At 37.1% G+C, this 21,991-nt stretch overlaps 2 protein-coding genes and 1 long non-coding RNA gene across 8 annotated transcripts in view; all 3 read right to left on the minus strand.

Moving 5' to 3' along the window:
• Positions 1 to 21,991, minus strand: part of bru3 (CUGBP Elav-like family member bruno 3) — a 704,578-nt gene that overhangs the window by 536,882 nt on the left and 145,705 nt on the right. The window lies entirely within an intron of this gene.
• The window catches only part of LOC110829673 (CUGBP Elav-like family member 3), a 443,424-nt gene that overhangs the window by 59,539 nt on the left and 361,894 nt on the right, over positions 1 to 21,991 (minus strand). The window lies entirely within an intron of this gene.
• Positions 271 to 850, minus strand: LOC147875210 (uncharacterized). The gene is made up of 2 exons (XR_015534963.1): positions 786 to 850; positions 271 to 500 (listed from the first exon to the last, which is right to left on the minus strand). It is a non-coding gene; the product is annotated as an uncharacterized LOC147875210 (long non-coding RNA).

A 21,991-nucleotide genomic window follows, 5' to 3' on the forward strand; every position in this document is an offset into this window, starting at 1 on the left:
TATTACATACAAAGTAACTGTCGGATACTTTCCTTAATATAAAAACAAAACTATTTCATTCTACGTCATACAACGTGGAATAAACATGTGTAATAGATTCTGTCAGATTATTATCCTGCCACCAAAGACGCTCAAAACAGTGAACTTAGCTTCTTACAATTCTCCCCTTTACAGTTTACATCGAACCCCTGCCACGAATCCTAAATTACCCTTTCAGAAGCAGATACACAGGGAAATGTTTCTATCATAACGTATACAGTTTCTACCGACAACTTTATACAAATATATTTATTTTTCCCCACAAACAAATATGTTACAGCCTACACATAAAATCATGGTCTTCTTTGCTTGTTACAAGTTGTCAACCATCCAACAAAGAAGCGTGTTAACCCCCACCTGTGAGCGCCACAGCGCTCTTAACAGGGGGCCTCGACTGTTCATCTCCGGAAACTGCTGAGAGTCGAGATTGAAAATGTCGGGTGGCACAAGAAGTAGACTGACTGCAAAAGAACCAGAAGAAGGTGCAAGACTTGCGTGCAGAGATAAAACATGCTGCATCATTGCGTCAGAAATTACTTTTCGGAGCAGAAACGGGCGACTATTTTTACTCGGGGACCAATCGGGTCTGCTTCAGAATGTACCAGAACACACATTCATGTTGTTATTCACCAACTTTTCGGAGAATAATATTGCCACCATCTACAGCCCTCAACTAAATTTTATTTTAATAAACAAGGTCATACAGAATCTACAAAAATATTTGAAATGTTGTCGTTCACAAATACCTGGTGTTCAATTCTGTATCTCTTGATCTGGATAACAAAAAATCAATAGCTTTTATGGTATAATCTGTAAAGAAATGTACAAATTTTATAAAAATGCGTGAGATTTCTAAATATTCACTTTTAATCAATTAATTATGAAATGGAACAGGCTGGAACATTTTTTAAATAAATATAACACTTCTAAAGAAACAAAAATCTCAGCTCATCACTATATATTGTCAACAACCTACATTTATTTTATCAAGTCCGCTTAACTTACTGTCAGGTTATTAATGTCTATGTTACTATCTTTAACATTAGCCGTATAAACTGAAATAACAGACAGCCATCTTCAGGTTATCTAACGTTTCGGCAAACACTGCACCTGCCGCCATCAGAGCGGTCGTGTATTGCTTGCGTGTTCTTGGAATGTTTACACAGAACAGATTGTAGGTTGCAAGTGAGACGTGACACAACAGATTGAAGGAGTGACATACACGAAAACTGGAGTCATATACAACACTATCAGCTTCTATTTCACTCATAATGAGAGACGCATTTGGCACGTGGCACTCACTTTACTCATACCGTATAATGTTGTTCCTATAATTAGTTTAAAACGTACAATTTTACTGACTGACGTGACGTACATTAAATTATATTCACCTTTTATTCACAAGTAATTTATATTAGCCTAAAATATGGCATACGCATATTATACATTTATGCTATACAATGTATGATAGGATAAAATGCGGTAAAGTTTTTCTCATACCACGTAAATGTAACGTCATCGTTAACCGTCGTAAGCTAACCTAAAAATATGCTTCCTCTGCAGCAAGGCACTGAACTTCAAACTTCTAATCATCAATAGAAAAATGTTTACACTCGCGGGGCTCAGAGGGAGACCGGCGCGTCCTCGCATAAAATCGTGAAATCGGTTCAAAAACAGTTGTAGCAAATCGTGAACTTTATGGAGTCTGTAAATTTGAACACGGAAGTAGGTCACGAGACGTGACTTTACCTTATGTTTCATTACACCGGTGTCTTGTCTGAAACTGCGCGGCTGATGCTTTGTGTTTCTGACACTGCACACGTCTTACGTTAGTACCAGCACGCTATTATGCACATAACAAGAGACTTGTGATGAAAACCATTGTACTTCTGTATTGTGGCATTAATTCGTCTCAGTTTAGACATATATTAATTTAATTTCTAGTCACGCCTCTATAATTACCAACGGAATTCGCTGTAAGAATAACCCTCGTTAAACACGGGAGTTGCGTTCCTGCAAATCGCCGTGTATATTTAAAACGCATAAATCTGTGATGCTAAAGTTATCTGTATCACATTCCTCGATAAGTTTCGAGAAGGTTAGACGCAGGTAATAGGTTTTAAAATTTGGCTGCGGATGGGATACTGACGCACCTCATAATATCGGGCAAAAAATGTTGCAAAGATGTGGATAGCGAGTGTGTATGTTGACAGTCACCTGGACAGCGAATTACTTAACTGATCAAATGAAGGCAGATGAAATTGGTGGAAAATGTATCACGTGGGTCGATAGGCTATATAAGAAATTCATACAAACTGTAGTCTCAGGGAAAGCACAACTTTGGGAGATTTAGATATAGGTGAGAGGATAATATTAAAATGGGTATTAAGGAAGTCGGATCTATGGGTGTGGATTGGGTTAATCCGGCTTAAGACAAGATACAGTAACGAGACATTTTTAACACTGTAATGAACACTTGGTTTCCACAAGATGCATGAAGTCTGTTGACGAGATTAGCCATTATCACCTTTTCGAAAGCAACACTGCTCAATACGCATGTCTGAGATGGAGAAATGTAAAGATGACACCCATCTTCTTGTACCTTAACAGAGAAAATGTGTTCTTGTTTATAAAAATAGTCTTCTACAGGCTGTCAATACTTCACATCTGTTGCAGTCAATGTGTGTGATTAGAATGGGACAGAAAACGAGAATGTGACATGAAATGTAGATTAGCACGGAAATATAATGCATTCCATTCACATTCTGATATGCGAGGTGTCATTATTTCAAAGTAACAACCTTCGAATTGGACATTTATATTGTTTTTTTACAGTTGGAACACATTTGATTAGACTGGCATGTTCCGTAATAATGGGGCATGCATGTGATGACCAATACAAACATGACGCCCACATTATAAGCACGCAACGGTCACAGCTGTACAGAGAAGGGAAGGGAATGTGCTTCATCGAAACAGGACTATCCCAGTTTTTAAAACCACAATACTAAACCTAGTACTATAAATCCAGCTTCGGGAACTTTTCGATCTGATTTATATGAATAATGTTTGGGGGGGGGGGGGGGGGCAGGCTATGGGAGAGACCCCACTGGAAATTTCAAGTCCATTATAATGTGATAGTTATCGTCTGTGTCTTAGGATAATTCTGGTAATCAGTCTGCTAAGCAACTTGTCCATTACTGATTTCAGTAAAGAACCTAACTTGTTATAAAACGACAAAGCTACGAAATATGCAGAAAAATGGCAGAGTCCCAAAATGTATATTTTGTCAAATTTTCTTGGACTCTCTCCATCGTCTAAATTATAAATAAAATCATAACGTTTCGGAAGCTTCCTTGTTCAGGTAAAACTTGAAGATGATAGGAAAAAACCCTTGGTTGTGCTACCCTCAGACGTGGACAACTAGAATACCGAAGTGCCCCTACCAAACACTGAGAAAAACGATTACCTGCCACAGATAACTAATACTTGTGTACAGATGGATACCTAAACCGTCTACAAGACAGGGTTTCTGTCTTCTACCTTTTTCACCTGAAGACAGGAACAGAATCTAGCTTCCGAAAATCTGTGATTTTATTTACAATGTAGACGATATACAAAGTCCAAGAAAATAATTTTGCAGATTACATCGCACAACCTTTAGAAACCTTGAGACTTCATGTATGAAACGTTATTGAACTCGAACAAGATTTATCGGTGGTTAACCGTGTAATGTGTAACCCAGCGTCTGTCTTTCACCCTTCACCCCAGGTCAACGTAGTTGGACACTATTACAGGCAGCGCTACGACCCTCTGCGGAAGTACAGTTAACTTCGAGTCTCCATTGTCGTGGTTCTCATTGCACTGACAGAGAAAATAATTCGCTTGAGTTACTACATATAGCCACATGTCCTATTGTATGTGATTTGCATCATCCATTTATATAGCAGCTTTGGAAGTTGTAACATTCTCTGTAACAGCTCACGTATGCTAATTCCAGTCTGAAACATTCGCCAAACATTAAGCGCGTCGTTCTTGCCAACGTAAAAATCAACAATCGCATAAATCTGAGTTTCCTAACTTGTGGTCCGCGAATTAATTTGTACGCATCTGTATATTCTATAACATATGGACCAAAGTCCATTACAATAGCGGAAAATAATAGACATTAATGCACAACTAGCGACTTCACTTTCTCGTTACCGTGGTATCGAACATTACTCCTATTTCCTTGTCACCTTTGCTGGGATCTCACTTAGAAGACCGGCTATCGTTAGAGAGGGTTTTCGCAAATTTAAATCAGTCCATCAAGGCAAATTCCCGGATACCGAAACCTATATTAAGCCACGACAGCTTTCTTCAGTGTTTTCTTCGATTAATCAACGTTTCAGAGGTCCATAGCACCTAAACGATCAGGGCGATTGAGGTAGCAAGCGCCTCTGAAACGTCGGTAAACTTCTACCAGACTACACGGCACTACATTCTCACTGCCATGAGAACCTCAAATCCTACTTAACCGTTAATTTATAATTCGTTATTGCGTAAATATATAAAATCTTATAACAATAGCTACCACACTTAGGCCACTTTTATATTTCACAATTCCTTTAATCCAATTCCTCTAATGTCTTGAGCCAGTGGTAAGGTTTTATATGAAGTTTTTCGCTGTCCCTTGGGCCGCCGTGTCACATTCACACGGCACATCGTAACATGCGTGCAACTAATAAGCGGAGAATTCGCTGCGAATTTAAAATACCCCATCCTCATGACGTCCGATCGGTGACGGGCTTGGGCACAGAGCCACTGGGATGTAAAATGCAGTGAACTCTGTGCCACTTCAATTTTATGGATGCCTAAATCCCAGTGTACTGTGGTTAGTTATGTTCGTTTTTATATACAAATCAAAAACATTTTGTAAACCGATGCCACATGTTTTATTGCGAGTTATAAGCCTATGATGTATCGACTCATGTAGTGATTGAATGATGGATGTTTACACACGAAACACTTAGGAAGAAAACAGTGTTTAAAACCGTTATACAGTAGATTCCGGTTAATTAGGTCATCGATTAATCGGCAGCCGTTTATTTGGCACAAATCTTAAAGAACAAAACCTTTTTATCTCTTTACGTGGAACTTCGCATAACTGGGGCATCATTTACCTACTCTGTCAACAGCTCAGACTGTAAATCGCCGGACAATTAATTGGTAACGAATTGGAAAGGACGTAGAAGGAAATAGTCGTGGCCTAATTTAAGGTACCATGGAGTCATTTGCCTGGAGAATATCAGTCAAGACATCCTGGGACATCAAATCACGGAGCAGGAGTGCTCGGTTTAAACGTCGTAAACTCTTCGTCGAACGTCTTGCTTTGTCCATGAAGGCGAAGCTACTGGTCAATAAGACGGCGCGGAGCAGAGCTCCGGTGTAGGGAATCCGGTCTCTGCGGTCGTAACCAGGACGACGTTGCTCTAACAAGTGGTTTCCAGAACAATCGTTTCTCTGGCAACGTCGTGACTATATTGCTCCACCTAAAACCTTCTTATTGGTCAGAAACGCCCTAGTTACGCCCTCGTTTGAATCGTGTAACACCCATGTACAACGCTGCCATATTTTATTAAAAATATAAATCATTGCGGATGTTTAAAAAAGTTATTTTTGTGTTTTTGACGTAAATACGTCTATATTTTAGGGTCAGTGTCATTCCGCAAAAAAGTGTAACGTGTAAAGTGTAACGAAAAAGTGACAGGTAAAAGTGTTAGAAAAATGTGTAAGATGGTTACCTAGGAAATATCAACAATTTGTAAATATGGACTGACAGCAATGGTTACCTAGGAAACGTAATCTGTTTATCAACAAATCGACAATAATGGTTATCTAAGAAACATCTATTTACTTGGCATTTTTGTTACCTAGGAAACGTCATCTGTTTACTCGGCATTGTTGTTACCTATAAAACATTACATTACATTAAATTATATTACTTTACATTATATTCAGCTACCACAGAGCCATCTTAAGCGTAACTAATTCAAGTTGATTTAGCAATGTCTTAATCAAACTTATCTCAATTGTAAAGCATGTATAAAGGAAATATTTAGAATAAAGCCAATATATAAACTTCCTTTCCGTACAGACGTATTTACGTCAAATTCTCCGGAACAATTTTTCCACTGACTATTTTTTTACAAAAATTAGCAAACATATAACTTTAAGGACTTCTGTTCAGAGTTAACGCGACTTGACGCCCGAGAGGACTTTATCACGAATCAATAAATAGTAGACATTTATCTGTTCAATAAACATGGCACTATCACCAAGTTCAATTACAACTCGACAGTATGTGTACACTAAGTTAGTTAACATCCGAAGTAACAGATGATTATTTACATCTCGGAACATCATTTACAGATACCGTACTCTAGAAGTTTCTATACGAACGTCTCATCTAGATAATGTGCGTTCTGTAGTTCTTATGGAAAAAACATTTTTATTATGATATGATCTGCTGTCCATTTGCAAGTGTAACATCAATGATAATTTATATTCTTGCTGGTACGTTAGCCTACATTCACAATAGTTTACTAAGACGCAAACTTAAAGAAAGATTTGAGATTTTCACGACTCGAGGCTACAAATCCTATCGGGAAATCAATCGTTCCAATGCTGATTTAGAAATCAACATCCGCTTGGAGAAAGTTACACGAAATTTAAAAGACTCCGGGGTAAATCAATTTGACTTACATTTTATAACTGCCTACATAAATTATTGTTCTAAGCAAGTATTTGGCAAAATGGTGCTGAGGAAATATTATGACCTAACACAGAAGAAATTTGAGGAACTTGAGGAAATCTGAAGAGCATTATAATTTGTTCTCTTCGCCGAATTTTATCAGGGCACTCAAATCAAGATCAAGACTTAGGCATAGGTGAAAGGTTAATTTTAAAATTAACCTTAAATAAGTGTTTTATCTAGATGAGCGACTAACCACTTCTCAAGAAGGACCCTGCTGGAGTTAGTTCGCTTTTCTCCGCCACCTTCCACTTAGTTCATCTTATCACCTCACTGCTCCACAGACAGACTTTAAAACAAGAAAGGGAAACTACTGAAAAAAATTAATTCATCACCACTAATATGAAAGCTTCATTCTTAACAGAACACAAAATGATAGTGATAACAAAAGAGGGTGATTAAATTATTTGAGCAGGAGTGAGAGTTTCCTTCCTCCTCTCATTTTGCATCCTTTGTCCTCTTGTCTCTTACTCCTTTTCTTCATCAACTCCTCGTCATTAATCACCACAGTTCACGTCTGCCCCCTCCACTATACACACAAGTCACGTGACCCCACATAAACCTCAACTCTGATACCAAGTTTGCAGTGCAAAACAGGCATTTGGTATCTTCCTTCGTAAGTCCCTTTTCGAACATTCTGTTCTAGCCCACGGAGTGAAGGAGTCAAGTCAGTTCTGTGCACAACGTTGAAAAACGAATATTATTATTTGTATACACGCTCTGTCGCTGTCTAAGTTAATCTCCCTTATATTGCAGCTTTCGAAATGTAAATAAACATGTTTTGACAATCTTAATGTTACTATAATAACATATTCGCGTCGTACAGACGTGACACATTAAGGGTCACAGTACTGTAATTGTTTTAAAAACTATCATAAGTTATTGGACATATCTCTCATTACTATTCTTCCAAATTATATTCAAGAATTCTGTCTGTACCGCTAAGAAAACACAACAATTTTCTCTATTACTAAGATGAACTGGTTAACGCTGTCTAAGAAAATAATTTGTATTTGTTCTGAGATTCATACGAAATGTATAATAACGAAAATGGATAATTGCTGATTGCGAAATCAGATGGTACATATAGTTACCACTAGACTATAAATCATTAAACACTGCTTGTATCTTTGTCTACAGTGCTTCGATTAAAGCAGCACTGATCGTCAACAGTTATATGATTTATGAGAAGGAACAATATAATTTAATGAAAATTTGGTAGCTCAATTTAAACAAACACAGAACCGTGTTGACTTATGTAAGTTAATAAAGTAGGAATTTTATTTGTTTATTAGTTAGCAGCTCATGAACACAGAATTGTATCCAGATAGTACAGCTACACTGCAACATATCATCTCTTATCAAAATTCGTTATGTCTAGACAATTGAAGATCTATGTCAGCAGATTTTCGACCATTAATTTAATGTAAGTACCATCATAACAACGAAAAATGTTCTTAATTAATGAAGTGCGAAGCATTACACTTTATTTTTATTCAAAACGTCGCTCTAGAATCGCAAAATAACAGCAAGATCTCGCATCTTCAAAAACGCATCAGATAATGACCTAAATGTTGTAAGCTACGGTAGAAAATACATCTGAAAATTGTATTTAGACACATATTCCCCTGAACCTTCGAGAAAAAAGTTCCACAGCGTTTATTCCAGCTTTCAGAACTACATTCATGGTCTTAAAATAATTTAACTGAGGTTCTTTTAATTCTTGAGGCTAGATATCTACAGTAAGCCTACTGACATGAAACGTTTTGTGCTCTTGCGTCATTCTTGCGCAGAGCAGTCGCTATGCACCTTCGTTTGTTAGCCCGTAGTGACAAGGTATTACTGATGATGTGAACAAGGGACTGTAACATGACCACTAACACGTATCACATACCAACTCCGCCATCTGTAATACTGCAACGACTAAGGACGCTCTGCCACAATTAACCTGATAACTCATACGTCAGATGGCTCCACTGCTCGCACGTATTACAATATATTAGTCAAGTCACAAATTCGCATACATTTGTTTCGTGTAATGACACACCGCGAGACAGATGTATCTTTGTCAGACGATTTGATGATAATGGATTACGAATTATTGAGAATGTGGGCTCGATTTTTTATCGTAACTGCAGGATGTATCAATTGAACGGAACGTAACAGCAATAACACACTATCGTATACAAATGAAATCAGAAGAAGGTACACTCTCCTGTAAATCTCCAGTTAAGATCACCGTTATTTCTAGACCGCTGCTCAAACCGGTTGTGTAAAAGTTGTGCAGGCCCCAAAGTGGAGTAATCACATTCAGAACGCGTGTTCATTATCGATAATTACCTCACACATCGAAATTCCTTCCTGTCTTTAGTGAAACATAAATACTGAAGATACTGCTGCCTACATGGACCGAGAAACACTTTGCAAAGTCACATAAAACAAATTAAAAACACAAGTTAGTGCTTTATTCTAAATAAAAACTAAAAAAAATTAACTTGTTACACTAAAGTCAACAAAGCTTACAAAAACTGTTGTAATTAAGGTTTTAAATGTAAAACACCCTACATAGTTTTATGCATACAACAATTCTCTGGAAGTGTTCCGAAATTTAAGGAAGCAGTTCGTTCCGTACCTGAGGTACAACAAATTAAGAATTGTAACTGTTACATCCCAATTAACAATTAAATAATTGCCCTTTGAAAGATAGAACTAAATGAATAAACTTGTAGGACTGCAACAAACGTTACTTGATTTACGCTCCATCATTAGAAGCTGCTACTTCAAGGTCTACCGAAAGACCACATTCGACGATAAGCGATATGTCTTCCCTCCAGCGTAGCCTATAGTACGAAAATTCGATCATCATAAGTGCAGTAGCGAAGGATTTAGGTCGCTTGTTGACTCGTTCCGGTCTGAATCATCCAGAAATCTCTTTAAAGATCGCATTCGGTTCCTTAACCCACGTGGTTTGTAGTTCCTTAATAGTTTAGAAAGTCTCTATCGTTGTTTTTTGTCAACATGTTGAATCCAACTGCGTGTTTGAGGATTGGAAATAATGGTAAGTTGTGTGGACTTGCATGGAAATATCAACGCTGCAGAGGATCGTACTACCTTAGCTTTTGGCTGCTGATTATTAATCTGGTTATGAAAATGCTGTCTTCAAGACTGCAGAGAGTTTTAAGCATAAACAATTCCTTTCATGACTCGGTCTTCAAAGCCTCGTCTGAGATTATTTTACGTTTTAACTCTCCGCTTGCAAACACTTAGGCTGATTTCTGTGCAAGATACAACAGCTGTAGACCTACAGTCTTGTTAAGAAAAAATATTAAATTACAGGTTTAACGCCACTCTAGATATGATCTTGCATTCTGGCATTCTAACAACCTATGAACCCACATTTTCTGCGTATTCTGCAGTATTTTTTCGCTTAATCAACAATTAGCCTATTACCGTGACTAAAATATTGTCTCTCGCGGAGACCGAACAATGAATCGAATTTACGAATGGAATAAAGGATATCTTTTGTTTCTATACATAAGCAAAGATATATCGTCTGTTCTATAGGTCCGACTTTCAAAGTTTTATTTTATATTCCTGTAATATTACAAAACGAGTGATAAAAAATCCTTTGCATGAGAACGCTCATGTAGCAAGTATTCACTGAATACAATCCATCCGTTTCTCTCCTATAAAGCTGGGACGTTTGCCCCTCAGTTCTCCCTTGTTGACGGAGGGCTGGAGGGAATTGAGCTGCCTCTGAAAAAAGCAGGAACGCAGGGTGGCGCCAACCTGGCTGTTCAAACAACATAGCAGCTATGCAGCAGTGAAAGAGGGTGAGTTCTGGGGAGGGACTGTGGTCAATGGACAGATTTTAATTACATCACAGACCCTCTTCACATCCTGTCCCTCACTCTCAGCCACCGTCCCCGGGCTGCAGTTCGTAACAGAGTAGGCGTAATATTTCCGGCAATACAGGACGCCTTCAGAAGAATCCTAAAAACATATTCGCAAACTGTTATCACATTTAGAAGCCGAGAACTTTCCCGTTTGAAGAAATTAATCCTTTACTACCGAATGGTAAATATCTGTCTCACTTGATTCAACAATCAATAACTCCGGATTTTGTATTTTTCGGTTCTGTATGATTCGAAATGCAAACAGCGGTTATTTTCTTAAACATCATAAACAAGTTAAATGGAGAAGTGTTGTGTTTTATTTGTGGTTCGGACACATTTATTAAATATTATTTAGATAGTTCAGGCTTCAAAGCGTGAAACATAGCGGTATTCAAACACCTCGCACGTCTCCCAATGAAAACACCTGGATCCAACTCGCCATCAACTTGTTCTTCCTCGGTCTAAGTAAGAGAAATACAAATTAAAGGCCAACAGCTCAGATGCAAATGCAATTAGTAAACCAGAATTCAAGAAACTCAGACAGCAAATAGCAGGATTAAACGGAGCAGACATTAGAGCTCCAGTGCGTATCCGTTCCCACTGACTGACTGCAGAACATCAGCCTGCACAATAATGTTTAGACTACTGACACGACGGTCATGTCGGCGGGGTTGCCGCTGCAGCCTGACGTGACCTACATCTGCACAAAAGAGAGAGACGTATACATTTGTCAGGTTAGAAATTTTCCTAGCAATTATTCCAGAAACGCATTTGCGCCTCTACAGGATAACTTAATATTTATTCCTATTACTTCTTTCAGAGTCTTTAACTATTCTTTCAAATATTTTAATGTTGAAAACTTCACTGTTTTCGTGTTTTGTATTGATAATGACTCTCTCCATGAGTATAATTATTTTTACGCGATAACTGTAATTTAACCTACTCTTATTGAAAATATATTTCAATAGCTGTACTGTGATAATTATGCTGAAGATAAAAAAATATGTGACATTATAAAGAACCTATAGTCCCTACTTATGTTCTCTCACTATCAAATGCACAACTCAAAAACCCTTGTGTGAGCAAAATAATTAAAATGTGTTTAATAGGACCCAAGACTTAACAACTTGAAACAATTGTACCTTCACGTAAGAAGATAAATTATTGGTTTATAACTCATTGCCGTTCACTTTTTATCCAGTGAATAAGTATAATGTAAAGCAATATTTAACCAAATATTTCAAATATAAGATTAAACAATTTAATTAACTTGATTTTAATTAACGAATCGCTGAATACACAGTGGTATTAACTGACAGCCTGAGTGGATTTAGAGATCTTGCTCCTACCTGCTATTATGTGACGCATCAATAAAGCCAGCCCAAATAAATGAACTTGTTTGAACATCAAATGTATGGACTCAACTGCACGTGTTATTGACGTATGTACTTCCTAAGGTCTAATCAGTGTTTCCGTGCTACTGTATTTCCTGCAGCGGACGGATAATAAGTATAAAAGGGAAACCCTTCTCGACAGCTAGCTCAAATAATTGGAAGCGTTTCCAGGAAAACAGAGGCGATATGTGAATATGGCAGCGCACACGCGCTGATCCAATATTTGAGAAGGATGAGACACGAAAACAACTAATCGCTTTAATATACATGGAACTGTGTAATGTTCCGTATCAGAGTTACGAGTGCAAGCTTTATATTGAAGATTTCTGTCTTCTGGGTTGTTGCGCATGTTTACCAATGTTTCAGAGGTCATATTGTGGTAACAAATTTTAGGAAACTTTCTGATATCAAACCATAAAAATCCGGTCAGTCGACCTCAAGTTGTTACATGCCAACAGACGGACCGACAGATAGACAGCAAAGGTAATACGCACATTTGTGTAAAATTTAGTTGTGTATGAGTCATAAAACGTCCAAAGATAAATACAAATACAGACAGCCAAATGTTTTAACACTGTCACATCTTTTATGTGTTTATCATCTACGTACTACCCACAACTACACGAATCTACGGACATTCCAGCATTCAGAAAGGCATATCTAATAATGAACCATAAATATATAATACTGAATTAAGCTGTAATACCAGCACCAAACACATGTACTTGGGAAAAACGGTTATAAACAAGCATTCATTAAAAACAATTTTGTTCTGTCATCCTACAGTGCGATCCCTAGGCTGGTTAGAAATGTAAACCTACTTGTATTACAAACATTTGATTTCGTTCTGACAAGATGTGTTGAATTTATGCCAGTAATTACGAGAGCATCTGCATCAGATAAACAAACTTCACATGTATCGCTTTGCATCAAATTAATCGAAAATCGATAACAAACTCTAAGCTTATATAACTGGAACGTCATTCGTGTTGTTATTATCAACATCATTCGTTTCCTGTGTAAATGAAAAAGAAATTTAAACACTACTTAAGGTTTATACAAACGTCAGAATTTACCTTCGAAGAGCACAGATTTTGCTGAAAGAAACTTTAGTAAATTAGCGGATCAACCTATTACCATCATCATCATTTCAACCATCACTATCATTAACGGCATTTTGAGTTTGATGTTTTTCATAATTCTTAACTGATTCTTTAAATTTCAGAACACTTTATTCCAGACGACATTTCGAGGAGTAGCAAGATTTGTAAAGTCACACTTACTCCTGTTATTACTTAAGTACCCCGCCATTACGACGTATGAAGGAGGTGTGACTGGACCAAGACTTTGACCACGACACTAAATGAAGGTGAGCAGTCACTTGCAGGTTTCAATTCGTTCTTCTCGGGACACAACCTCTGATATGCAATGACAAGAAATCTGAGTAGACCGCACGGTAAGCTCCCATGACGAAGGAAAGATGCATCTTGTCACTAAAGGATATCGAACCCTAATATACCAGTCCGAAGTTACTTACTCTCCTGACTAAGTTACAAACGTCAAATCTCCATTAATAAAAGCGGCATATGCGTTCATCTTTGTATGCGGAGTGTTATTACATTACACTACGTTCAGTGTAGATTGAACCTATTTAAAACTCCTTGCATAACCAGACTAGATGCGTGAAAATAGCTCTAGCTGTCCGGGATAACCTAATATAGAGAGTCCTTTTACGCTGAAAAGGGAGACCGTTGGGGCGTGGGGTAAGTGAAGAAGGAAATTCAGGTTCAGAAGACGAGAGAATAGGTAGAGAAATGCGTATGAACAGGTTCACAGAGGAGGGAAGAGTAAAAGGCAGACCTTCTAGTTAAATGGGTCTTAGCCATAATGGGATTAGCTCGGAAGGCTATTGAGGAAGACACACTGGGCCCATTTCAAAGTCTTACTACCTCCAGGATTGAAAGTACGGAGAAATTGGGGTAGATGGAGGAAGTCATCTTGTACAAGCCAACTGAAGCACTTCTGGTTTCTATACCAACAAAACAATCTTGCGGCAAAGGTTCGGTTAAACTACGCTTAGGTTGGCCTGCAGTAACACAACCAGGGAGGGAATTCATTCCAACGTTGTTACTGGTCTCTGTCTTGACAGATCTACCAAGCTTCTTCAGGTACTGTCCTGGAAATGTAATAAACTTCTGATGCGGCATACAAGGCAATGCTTTTAAGAATTCAGAATATGGAATTTTACACAATACGCATCCCTTCGTAATATCAGGTTTTTACGGTAATGTAAATGTGGAAGGAGTTCTGCTTTGTGATGCCGTGTAGGTTATAGAAGCGTATCACCTCCATATTCAGGATAGTAGAAAACACTACATTATAACCCACAACTTCAGAATTGATTATTTTTTAATTATTTCTCAAAAAACCGACGCGTTTTGAGTATGCTGAAGATATACGATTATATATTTTTTAAATTATCTCATCCGGCCATGAAAATATTAACTTCAGTCATGGAAGACGTCAGTACCTTTACAATCAATGCTGAGATTAATTAGATATCTGAGAATTCGACTGTAGCTCTGCTGGTTAAGAAACATCCCCATTTTACGAAACCGGACGATTATGTAACGTTTTGAAAAGGGACCACCACCGACTCCATCATGCAGTATATGTTAAAACGCTAATTTTAAGACTCGTTTTAATATTATCATTTAATGATGATACAGAATAGTAACATGCATTTATCTTAATCCTCTAAAGCCGAAGATAGTCGAAATAATATTTAAAAACGCAAACATAACTCTTCGCATTTAGTAATATCAACTGGATTTGGTGTTTAAGGAAATAATGACTTATTACGGTGAGAATCATACAAAGCGTACAAACTAGAAATGAATAGTTACTGACTGTTGAAGCATTTGGGACACACAACTGACACTCAACTTTAAATGATTGATTAAACTCAGTTCATGTTAACAATTTTTTGTTAAATGAATTGAACATCATTTTCTGCCCTTATTACTTAAATATCATTGTGCCTCATTCCAATTTTCCAACACTGATACACCAATTTCGATTAAACAGCATTCGAAAAGCTTAAGATCTTTGAACTGCTAGTACACACTGTCTACTCTCAGATTTCGCACTACGTGGAACAAAATTCTCTATTCTTTCTGAAACCCATTTCCTACGTAACCATCGCAGAATACATACTAGGAATTAATGAGTATAAATCAAGAAACCTTCTGTGAGATTATATTTTTCATCTTTCTCCCCTTATTTGCTAAGAAAGCCATTGCGCTCCGAGACTTTTAGGTGGATTTGCTGCAGAATCCTAGAGCTGCTGGCATCACGGCAGTGAATACTAACGCCTTCGCGGTGACATCAGGATATGAAGGGCTCCTGAGTGCAGTAGCGGAATAACCAACAATAAAATACGACGTTAACACTTAATCATGTTTAAATATTAAGATAAATTTATCTTAAATCACTATTATATGAAACTTCGTTCTGAATCTCTAAACGTTGTTTAACATTTCTTTCACTAAATATGTAAACACCATTTTGTATTTCACGGATCAGGTTATGGGTTAATATCTGAGACTATGTCCTATTATTGATACTATTATGTTTCACAGCAACTAAATTATTTTAATTTTGAAAGACGTAATCTTTATATCTTTGTTTTTCCTCTGAATTATTTAAATATCTTTCCATAACTGACTCCATTTTCTAATACAGTGCATCTTTTACATCTTTATTTAACCAGAGGGAGGATATTTGGTTTATTATGATGTTCATATCTGTCAACAGGTTTATCCAAGTAAGGGGTAAAATTCTTATTTCGAAGAGCGTGAGAGAAATAGCACGCACATCTGCAACACGCCGTCATAGCTGCTCCCGACAATAACAACATACAGGCGTGTACGCTGTTGTTCTTTGCACATAATAGACTACAAGTTTCCTTCATGCATTAATAACTGTAAGTACGTTGCATATCCTTGTAACTCTACACACATACTCCTTTAAAGAGCTGTAATATTAATTAAAATTAATTAAAAGGCGTGTTAATTAACAAATTAAAAGAACTGAACTTCTAAAATGTGAGTTATAAAATTAGAACCCAAATATTAAAATTAACATCAAGTCCTCGAACAATACCATCCCAATCAACGATTTAAATTCCATACGAAGTTATATTATTTAAACATAAAAGAGCTCAATGTGATAGAAGTTTGGAAACACACTGAGTAACGTGGCAGTCCAAGGCGTAAGGACACTTTCCTAAATTAGGGAGCACTGCAGACAGTAAGAATATGTACGATGTTGCATTTTAAAAACCTTAATTATCCAGTCTACTACAGATACCGCTTAATACAAGCAAATATTTTATAGACCGCGTCTGTAAAATGACTGTTTAGTACTTGCATCAAATACGTTCATTACACCTGACGTTTAGCAAAGTACCAAGCTTTGCAGATGTATAGAGAAATGCACGTATAGCTCCACGTAATTTTGATCCTGGCACACACACACACATACGAACGAATGCACATGCACACATGTATATACATTAGACGTACACAATTAATTATTCATGTTTAAATTAATTAACGAATATCTGCATAATTACGGTTAACACAATGTAGTAAACAATTGTTTTATATTTGTGAAAGTTCGTTGTTCATGACAATGATAATACGATTTTAAAATTAAGAACTTTTATACTGTAGATTTTAATGCTGAAAAAAGTGGATAACGTTCAAATCACAACACACATCAACATAAATCTAATTACAAGTTTTCAACAACAAAAACAACATTTATGAAATAATAATAATAATTATAATCCGAAACAAAAACGGAACTTGCCTCTTCATTGACATAGCAATACCGACTGACAGGAATGTGATTAAGAAGGAAGGTGAGAAGATCTTGAAATACAAGGATCTTATCATAGAAATACAGAGAATGTGGAAAGTGAAAGCAAAAGTAATCCCAGTAGTTATAGGAGCAACAGGAACTGTCTCCAGGTGCCTCAGAAAATATTTGGCCAACATCCCGGGCGAACACGACATCAGGGAACTGCAGAAGACCGCCATTCTGGGACTTCATACATCATTCGAAAGACGCTGTCATAAAATAAAATTATATGATGTATGTGGCACTTGCTAAAAACAATATGGATCCCGGAAATAGCTGCTGCCCTATGTACCTTAGGGACAAGGTCTGTCTCGGGTACATGGAAGTAAATACCCTGTAAAATGGTGAATAGATGGGATAATAATAATAATAATGACTATAGAAGAGATGCATGAATCGTTACGTTGAAGACTTCGTGTTTAAATAGGGCAGCAGTCTAATTTAAAGGCTTAAAACTAAAATTAGAAATTTGTATGAAGGCTTACCGGGATTATCGGGATAAGTGTAGTGTTAATCTCGCCACATTAAAGGATCTGTACCCCTAATTGATCAATTGTGGAGTACTTACCTGAAACAAAAGAGAAACAACATGATACTTTAAGTTACACCAATATGTTGAACTCAGTCTTCGGAATGCAATGTAAAACACTAAGAAAAACAAGTGTACAGAAATCACAAGAGTACTTCGATATCAGTTTATTTCTTTATTAAACTTCTGAGGTTTCGCCTTTTTCTTCCAATTACGCGTTTCTGAAAGCAGAATGACCTGTCTATTTAGAAACAGAATTTAGTCAAACTACAAGAGTCAGCTTTCCTTGGCTAGAGGGGGAGGGGGGTTTATTTTGATTTTCTGATGTATACGAGATATATGTAAGTGTAAGTACGGTTGCTGGCAGGAACTTACCAGTGGAACGTACTCAGGTTGGGTTCGAAGTCCTAGTTTAGAGACCTACCAACGTCTTGCATGCGGTAAAACACCTAATAAGTCACAATTTTGTGCAAACGCGTTTGGTCCATCTCCATACAAAATTTCACATTCCTAGCTGCAGCTGTTCATTATTTAGGTTAGAAGCTAATGGTCTTTAACCGTTAACCATAAAACGAAGAGCTAAAAGGAAACTAAGGATTCATACTTGAATCAGACGTATTGTCATTTTACATTGTACAGAAGAATTACTTCAACAAAAGTCTACATATTTCATATTGGGATGTAACTTTATGTCAAAGGTCTAAAACGCCCTAGAAATTAAGTGTAGCCAAACAACAAACATATGAGACATTAATGATACATTGCTGCAAATACGTTCCCTGTGTATCTTCTTGTATGAAACACATTTTCTGGTAATAATAATTTAAAATTAGAGCACTTTGTATGTGCAACTACAAGAAGTAAAGGAAAGGATTAAAATGTACCTCCACACGTTCAATGAATCTTATAAAAGCAAAGATGTGAGAAGATACATGTGCAAATTATGCTCTTTGAATGTATCACAGAAACAAGATGAAATTAATACATTACGGGACAAACTTTTATCCGTAGCTTTAAGTAGGGATTACAAATTCAAACAGCTTCACGATAAATTTAATGGTATACCAGCCGAAAGGCAATATTCCTATTGAGACACTAGGACTCCTGTAATGCGAATACATCACAAGTTCTCAGTCTGTATCACATGCAACTATAAATAAGGACCTAACTGGTGGAAAATACGAAATATTGAAATATAACCGTCTTAACTTCAGTACTTTAAGCTGATTTAACTCCAGTGAAGCATAAATGAGTAAAGGGTGGAATACGAAAGGGCGTCTTATTCTAGCAAGTTACCGTACACAAATATTCTAGGTGTTACTTCTTTATAACGAGAACGGTGCTTAGAGTTCTCATGCAAAGATGAGCGGGCACACGAAAACACAAATTACAGTGCTTCTGGTATAAAATGTAGTTTAAAATAAAATTTGAATATTACAGAATATTTTTCTTCGTTCACACAGGCTATTATTTCAGCTCCGACGGGATGGAGCGTAGAAAGACCTAAAGCAATGACGGTGTCACGTGATTACTTATAACAGCATAATATAAACTGATGATAATGAAAAAAATATATCGTAAAACGCGAACTGCAGAAGAGAAACGACGAAGCATATGTACAATCGCAGAATTATTCCAGAGAAAACGAAACCTTTGTCACAGTTACTGCAATGTGATGAGACTGCTGTCTGGTCAGAAGCAGCGGCGTTTGACTGAATTAGATCACCCGGTTTCATGGTCGAGTACCTGGCAGGGTATTTCAGCGACACGAAAATACTTCGAACAACAGGGAACAGGAAGGCTGCTCTTTTGTTTCATTTTGAAATTAATTAATTCCCTGTTATAATTAACATAGCTTAAGCTTTGTATGTTTTCACGCTAGAGAGATACTTCCGTCTTGGAAGGAATTCAAACTGAAGTCGCAAGTTTGGAACAACGCCATTACTTGTCGCAGCTCACGCACAGCATCGTGTGTTCTTTACACACGTGTATAAGTAAAAGACACCATTTTCTCTGTATCGCATGAATTACATCATATACAAAATCATATTTTCTCGCCAGTTCTCTTCATTTCACTGAGTCTGGCCTAGTCTGTTTACTACGACAAATTTTTATATTGAATAAAGCAATTTACATCAGTATCAATTTCTTTATTTGTTATACAGGCCTATTTAACGCGTAAAGCAATCGCTGAGCAGTGTCGTGGCTTAAATAATAGAAAACACTTTTGATTTTATAATTAATATTTCGTACTTTTCCCCCGTTTTCACTTTTGATAAAGTGAAAAAGAGACTACGCCTATAAACATTTGTTATTTTTAACAGGATTTTTATTTAGGCAGATATCTCAAGAAATCTCGAGAGAAAAACGATCACTTTCGCCAATTTAACTTTCATATCCCATGATGGCGGAACGAATAATTTTATATTAACTTCGCCACCGACTGAATGATTTCTTAACGCATTTATCCCCCCTAACAACTAAGATTTGTTTCTTCCACCTTTATCTCTGTCTACCAAATGGCACTTTTCCGAGATAAATTCTCATTAAAATTACGTTATCATTTCATACGCCTCGCTCGCAGATAATGCGGTATTATCTACGAATTAGATACTTTTGTTGGGCATGACTGTACTTGCAAAACAACAAGTGGTTGTGGGGGCGACAGAGGGGCTGCGAAACATAAGTTGAAGTAACAATACGAGCGAGATAGTATGCTGTGGAGCAATTAGTTCGTGTCTTAGGCTGTTGTTATGCATATTACATCCTTCCGTGCTTTAACGCCTGCTTAATGATTTAAAACGGTGCTACAACTTGAATTTCAGTTCATGTAAGTAAGAAAGTTAAGATAATACGGTACCACGACAAATTAACGTTTTGACATTGCAGCAGGATTGGTAAAGTAAATCTGAAACAACACGAGTGAGTTTAATATGTCTTTTCATTTAAATGTTATTGTTACAGGCGTTTCACTCTCAAAATTCTCCGTCAGAATGAACCTGCCTCTTAGGTCTGCGAGGTGTTACGTCTTCACTGCAAGATGCAAATATCACATTCACTCCTTGATATTTATTGTAACAAAGATTCCTCCCTTGCGGCGAATTTAAATTGCTATTTTGCATTTAAATATTAACTTCAAGGCGCAAGGGAGAGTTGTACTTGTGCTCAAGTGTGGAGGCATGGGGGCAGTGGTCTTAGTATTATATGAAGGCCATTTGTTAGATTCACGCTGTGCCCGTCTTAAATCCTACATTCACCGGGTACTTGAGACGGTCTGAATATCATAATGAAGAGAGAAATTTCTGTCCTGCCAGCAATTTAAACCACATCCTCCAGCTCTAGCTAGCTAGTTACTTTATAAATTAGTTATTCCATATTATATACGTACATCCAGGTGCGTAAAACAATGTATGCTTTCTTAGCACTGTCATTAAACCGAAAATACACACCGACATCTGTTTCGTTTAAGGAAACAAGTGCAGTACTTAGCATATTAAGTAAGTCGTTTCAAGTTTTTAAGTCTACTGACACTAAAGTACCTCATGAATGTTTCCATGAAAGCATGTGCAAAATAATACCTTACTTCTGTGGTGTTATTGAAGACAGTGTTAATTACAAAACTAGTCGAAATGAAATAAGTGCATCCAGACATTATCTTTATTAAAAGGTTCAAGTGTCACTGAAGCACAACACTGCAAATACAGTGACAATCTATAGACTTACTGTTGGTATTGTGTCTTGATGTGTTTTCAGAATTTTCCGCTGAAATCTTAACCTCTCAGGTTTAAGGTTACCACGGCGGACAACCTGTCTATTGTGGTCTTCTGATTTGTGATGTAGTACAGAACTTCCAGAGGAATCTATCGCCTATCTTCAGTGTTAGCATCTGTTAAATTTCGGTCACCCCATTACGATTTGCGATTTATAAAAGCTGATATTCAGCATTGCGTGTCCCGTATTCGGCTTACAGACGATTATTTCAATTAATAACGACAAGGTAAAAACAAGATAAATGCAACACATCTTTCGCTGTTGAGTTGCTTTTTGTTCATATTTTGGTATCTGGCGATCTTATCTGAAGTGTCGTTATATTCTTGAACGTATGGAGACTATAATCAATTAAGGAGTTACGCTATCTGGCCTTAAACACCACAAGTCACTCTGCAGGTCGTCCGTTAAGTCTTGTTTATCGTTTTCGGTTGCAGATGTTTTCAGCACTTATGCAGACATCATTATAAGCGTCTTAAAAAGCCGCAGTTTTATAAGAGGTCTGTTTCTAGAAGCAGGAAAACCATTTTTCTTTGAAAACGTTCTGAAACCCGCTACATTGCGGCCATACAGTGCATATTATTTGTCTACCAGCAGCATCGCATGAACACTGTCCTTTAAAAATGTCACATCTTACAACAACAAT

The sequence above is a fragment of the Zootermopsis nevadensis genome, unplaced genomic scaffold (assembly GCF_977971745.1).
Source record: "Zootermopsis nevadensis isolate Lab colony 2312 unplaced genomic scaffold, Znev_1.0 Znev_ptg000001l, whole genome shotgun sequence".
Lineage (NCBI taxonomy): Eukaryota > Metazoa > Arthropoda > Insecta > Blattodea > Termopsidae > Zootermopsis > Zootermopsis nevadensis.